Source organism: Theropithecus gelada, chromosome 19, assembly GCF_003255815.1.
Source record: "Theropithecus gelada isolate Dixy chromosome 19, Tgel_1.0, whole genome shotgun sequence".
NCBI lineage: Eukaryota > Metazoa > Chordata > Mammalia > Primates > Cercopithecidae > Theropithecus > Theropithecus gelada.
In genome coordinates this window covers 6917477-6923524 of record NC_037687.1, presented here as the reverse complement: position 1 = coordinate 6923524, position 6048 = coordinate 6917477, and positions in this window count along the sequence as shown.

Below are 6048 nucleotides of genomic sequence, written 5' to 3'. Positions count from 1 at the left end.
GCCTCACGGAGAGGAGATGCTCCCGCAAAACCTGGAGAGTGCTAAGGAAGTGAAGGACACAGAAAGGAGGAGGGGCATTCCAGGCAGGGGGTGAGGACAGCAGTGCAAAGGCCCTGGGGCAGGACCACGCCCCGTGTGCTGGAGGAACAGCAAGGGGCCCATGGGCCTGCATCAGAGTGCGGAGGGGAGGGCAAGGGCCTGGCGCAGGCTGTGCAGGGCCTGATGGGCTTCAAGGAGGACTGTGTCTTTGACCCTGAGGGAGGTGGGAGCTATGGAGGGCTGCCAGCAGAGGAGGGGTGGGACTTGGGCCGCTGGTTTTTAATGGGGTCCTCCTGGAATGTGGGACAGGGAGCAGAGGAAGAGCAGGAGTGCTGGGCCTGGCTCAGGGGGAGAAGGAGGACTGAGCTGGACGGAGGAGGACCGAGCTGGACCGGGGAAGACTGGGCTGGACTGGGAAGGGTCGAACTGGACCGGGGAGGACCAAGCTGGACCCGGGGAGGCAAAGGACAGGGAAGGAGTCAGTGGGTTCTGGGCCAGTTCTGAAGGTGAAGCTGACATCATCTGCCGCCAGATCAGCCGCGGGAGTGGGGCAGGGGCAGGGATGCAGTTGACCTTTCAGGGCATCATAGAGACAGATCAGCCGTGGGAGTGGGGCAGGGGCAGAGATGGAGCTGAGCATTCTGGGGCATCACAGAGATAGGACAGCCTGGAAGAGGCTCAGACACACCCAGGCCACAGCTCAGACCAAACCCCACCACAGGCCATCGGCCCCCACAGCGGGCACAGCCGCATCCCAAGACCCGGCCTTCCCGAGACGGCCCCCAAGTGCCCCACAGCCATGGCCCATGGAGACGCCATTCAGGCCACGTCTCGGGAGCCAGGAGCCCGGGCAATTAGAGGAACCAGATTTTAAACACCAACGAGACATTGCTTTGCCTCCCATCGGATCGGCCAAAATCGCCAAGGACGACGACATTGGGAGCTGGCAGTGCCACGGGAAACGGGCAGCCTCCCTCAGCCCGTCGGACAAGGCTCCCGCTGTAGCTGAGCTTTCTGGAAGGTGTCACCATCGCCTCTAACAGCAAGAGTTGACTCCAGAAACCACCGGCATGGGCCTCAGCAGGGGCCTGGAGGCACTGACGATGGAGAGGCCCGAAGGGGGCGGCCAACCGGCACACAGTCACCAAGCATGAGTGCCAACTCATCCCAGGCTCAGCCAGCCCCCGGCAGACACGGTCATCACCCCATTTTACAGACAGGACACTGAAGCCCAGGGAAGTGACGGCCACACAGCAACTGAGGCACGGAGCTGGGAGGGGTACCCTGGTGGGAACAACTCCAGGGGCTCCCCCTTAACCACTGCCTGGCACTCGCCCTCTCTACAAACCGATACCAACATAGGGTGGGGAGACTCCAGATGACCACAGATAAAAAGCAAGCAGTTCACAGAGTCATAAACGTGTGGCATTTCTCACCAGGGCCATCCTGTCCCCAGGGGACACTGAACAATGTCTGGGTCACTTGTGGCTGTCACAACTGGGAGGTACTCCTGGCGTACAGTGGACAGAAGCCAGGGGCGCTGCTCAGCACCCCTCATTTCCTGGCTCAACATACCTCTGCCAAGGCAGAGAAGCCCCAGTGAGGCATGAAACCATCTCGGTGAAGAACAAGCAGGCCCCTTTATGTGCTCAGGTCTCCGCGGCCCAGCCAGGCACAACCTAAACTCACCAGCACTGACATAGAAGAGATGGCGTTGGAGGAATGAGGCAACTCTGAATATTAAAAGTTCAGAGGCAATATATGGCCAGCTGGGGTCCGATTTCTGTGGATTTCAGGGATGGGCAGAGATGCCGGACCGTGACCTTCCAGCTGTCCCCTCCCCGCCCATGCTCAGCCCCAGCCATGGCTCCTGCAGCTGGCAACTTTATCTGTCCCCAGTGCTCCCAGAGCCCCTGATAAGATGAATGGTCACAGTGCGGTTTTCTCGTGGTCAGCGAGTCCTGGGTTACTTTGTCTCTGACCAGCTGGGGTCAGAGGGCTGACAGCGGAAGTTGGGGGGCCCGAGAAAGGAACCCGGGCTGGGGCCTGCTGCCCTGCCTGGGTTCCTCCACCATGTCTCGTGTTAGCCAGGTCAGGACACTGGCTGCCCACAAAGAAAGGGGCGAGGCCACTGGCTCTGGGGAAGGAACCGGGTCATCCACCAAGCAGTTCCAGATGGCCGCCAGGAGGGAAGCCACGAGTGTCTTTCAAGGCTGGGGGCGGTGGGGGGGGGGGGACTTGATAACTTCCACACTCTCTCTCTCTCCAGACATCTCCCCCAACTCCCAGGCAGCACGCATCGCCCGCCCGCCCGCTTGCCCGCCTGCCAACCAAGGAAGCTTCGGGAGGCCCAGGGGGAGAAGGAGGACGGATGCCCGTGTGGGTGTCTACAGAGACGCTGCTGCTGCCGGCTGCCTGGGAGGAGCAGAGGATTTTGTGAATCCGGAAACTTCCGATTTGGGAGCTTGTGACCTCGACAGAGAAGGAACCGTTCCCTTCCTCTGGGATCTGCACACCGTCCCCACAGAAGGGCAGGCCCAGCTGCCCGCACCTACCCGGCTGGAGGGCCAGGAAGCAGTCAAAAGGGGCATGAGACAACCGCGCCCCCCGCCCAGCCCGCAGCCCCACCAGTGTGTCCCGGGGGAAGGCTCGGGGAGAGGGAGAGGGGGCGACAGGGCACCCTGTGTGCACAGTCGGGGCGGTGGAGGCATCTTGAAATGTCACCCTTTTCCTCCCCTCATTGTAGCAGGGAGGTAAACTGAGGCCCAGGAAGGTGAGGAAAGGTCGTGCACCCGGACCCAGGTCTGGGGACTTACAGAAAGGGAGGTGACATCACGAGGTGGACACGCACGGCCTCAGAGACCCCCACCTTCTCCACCCAAGCAGCCGCCACTCACACGCCGGGCAGCCCCGGGGAGTGGATCCGAGCAGAGGCCGGCAGAACGGGGGTCCCCAGCGGCGCCCACGCCGAGTCGCCCCCGGCCCTGGAGCGGTGGGAGGTGGCACCCCGCAGGCCTCCCACTTCCCGGCGCGGCCCCAGCCCCGTCCTCCCCGGGGCTCCAGGAGGCTGCCCCGCCCCAGGCTACCGGAACCAGCGGGGACCCCGCAGCGACCGTGCAGCCCCAGTCCCGGCCCCACAGCCCCGCAACCCTCAGCGCTCGGACGAGCCCAGCGGGCCGCAGCCCCCGGAGGCCGGGCCGTTACCTGCCGCCGCCCCGCTCTCCGCCGCCCACGCCGCCTCCGAGGGCACGGCCCCCGCCTCGGCGCTCTCCGCCTCGTCCGGCACCTCCAGCTCCATGGCCGCGCGCGGACGGCGGCGGGGGCGCCCGAGGGGGACCCGAGCTGCGACCGCCGCCGCCGAACAACAAGCGCCGCCGGCCAAGGGAGGGCGCGCCGGGCCGGCGCGGGGCGGACGGGGCGGGGCCTGCGTGCGTGCGACGCCGCGGACGGCGCGCAGCCAATGGGGACTCGGGGGCGGGGCCGGCGTGCGACCCGCGGCCAGGAGCGCCTCGAGTGCCCCCTCGCGCCCAGGGGTGGGAGGACAGCGCCAGGCTCGCCATTCCGTCGTGTTAGGTAAGAAAGATTGACAGGCACGATAAGCATCAATAACATTGCTGTGCACAACACATACCAATGACATGGAACTACACAACACATCCCAATAATATGGATCTATACATCACATGCCAATAATATGGATGTACACAGCACATGCCAATAACATGGATCTAAACAGCACATGCCAGTAACAGGGACCTGCGCAGCACATGACAGTAGCATGGATCTGGCGGGGCGCGGTGGCTCGCGCCTGTAATTCCAGCACTTTGGGAGGCCGAGGAGGCGGATCACCTGAGGTCAGGAGTTCGAGACCAACCTGACCAACATGGTGAAATCCTGTCTCTGCTAAAAATACAAAAAATAGCTGGGCGCGGTGGCGCACACCAGTAATCCCAGCTACTCGGGAGGCTGAGGCAAGAGAATCGCTTGAACCTAGGAGGTGGAGGTTGCAGTGAGCCAAGGTCGCGCGGTTGAACTCCAGCCTGGGCCACAGAGTGAGACTCTGTCTCAAAAACAAAAAACACATGGACCTGCACAGCACATGCCAATAACATGGATATACACAATACACGCCAACAACACGGATATACGCATCACATGCCAATAACATGATATACACAGCACTTGCCAATAACATGCATATACATAATACATGCTAATAACATGGATATACACAATACATGCCAATAACATGAATCTATACTAGATCATTAACATGAATCTACATAAAACATACAAATGGCCTTTCTGTATGCAATACATGCCAATAACATTGCTATACACGACGAATACCGGTAACATTGATCTACACAATACATGTGACTAACATTGATCTACGCAATACACATTATTAACAGTGATATACACACTACATGTCAATAACATTGATATGTACAAAATATGCCAATAACAGTGATATACACAGTACATGTAAATAATAATGATCTACACATGGCCGGGCGTGGTGGGTCAAGCCTGCACTTTGGGAGGCTGAGGCAGGCAGATCACAAGGTCAGGAGATGGAGACTATCCTGGTGAAACCCCGTCTCTACCAAAAATACAAAAAATTAGCCGGGCGTAGTGGCGGGCGCCTGTAGTCCCAGCTACTTGGGAGGCTGAGGCAGGAGAATCACTTGAACCCGGGAGGCAGAGGTTGCAGTGAGCCCACATGGCACCACTGTACTCCAGCCTGGGCAACAGAGCAAGACTGTCACCAAAAAAGAAAGAGATGGTGAAAATCACTTGAAACCGGGTGTGGTGGCTCACGCCTGTAATCCCAGCACTTTAGGAGGCCGAGGTGGGCGGATCACGTAAGGTCAAGAGTTCAGGACCAGCCTGGCCAACGTGGCGAAACCCTGTCTCTACTAAAAATACCAAAAAAATAGCCAGGCGTGGTGGCACATGCCTATAATCCCAGCTACTCGGGAGGCTAAGGCAGGAGAATCACTTGAACCCGAGAGGCGGAGGTTGCAGTGAGCCAACATGGCACCACTGTACTCCAGCCTGGGCGACAGAGCAAGACAAAAAAAAAAAAGAAATGGTGAAAATGGTGAATTGTATGTTATGTGTATTTTACTACCATTTTTTGTTTTTTTCTTTTTTGAGATGCAGTCTTGCTCTGTCACCCAGGCTGGAGTACAGTGGTGCAATCTCGGCTCACTGTAGCCTCTGCCTCCCAGGTTCAAGCAATCCTCCCACCTCAGCCTCCCAAGTAACTGGGACCACAGGTGTGTGCTACCATACCTAGCTAATTTTTGTAGTAGAAACGGGATTTCTACTAAAATTGGCCAGGCTGGTCTCAAACTCCCGACCTCAGGTGATCTGCCCACCTTGGCCTCCCAAAGTGTGAGGATTATAGGCGTGAACCACCACACCCGGTCTCCACCATTTTAAGGCTCCAGGAAGAGTTATTTGGACTCAGGTCATCAACTGAGCCCCTGATTCATCTAGAATCTGTCTTGAAAAAAAGATTTAGACCACTGGTTCTCAAGGTATGGTCCCTGGGCCAGCCACATTAGCCTCACTTGGGAGCTTGTTAGAAACGCCGTTTCCGAGACCAGGTGTGGTGGTTCATGCCCGTAATCCCAGTGCTTTGGGATTGAGGCTGAGGCAGGAGGATCGCTTGAGCCCAGGAGTTCAAGACCAGCCTGGGGGCCGGGCGCGGTGGCTCAAGCCTGTAATCCCAGCACTTTGGGAGGCCGAGACGGGCGGATCACGAGGTCAGGAGATCGAGACCATCCTGGCGAACACACTGAAACCCCGTCTCTACTAAAAAAAAAATACAAAAAAAAAAAACTAGCCGGGCGAAGTGGCGGGCGCCTGTGGTCCCAGCTACTCGGGAGGCTGAGGCAGGAGAATGGTGTGAACCCGGGAGGCGGAGCTTGCAGTGAGCTGAGATCCGGCCACTGCACTCCAGCCTGGGCGACAGAGCGAGACTCCGTCTCAAAAAAA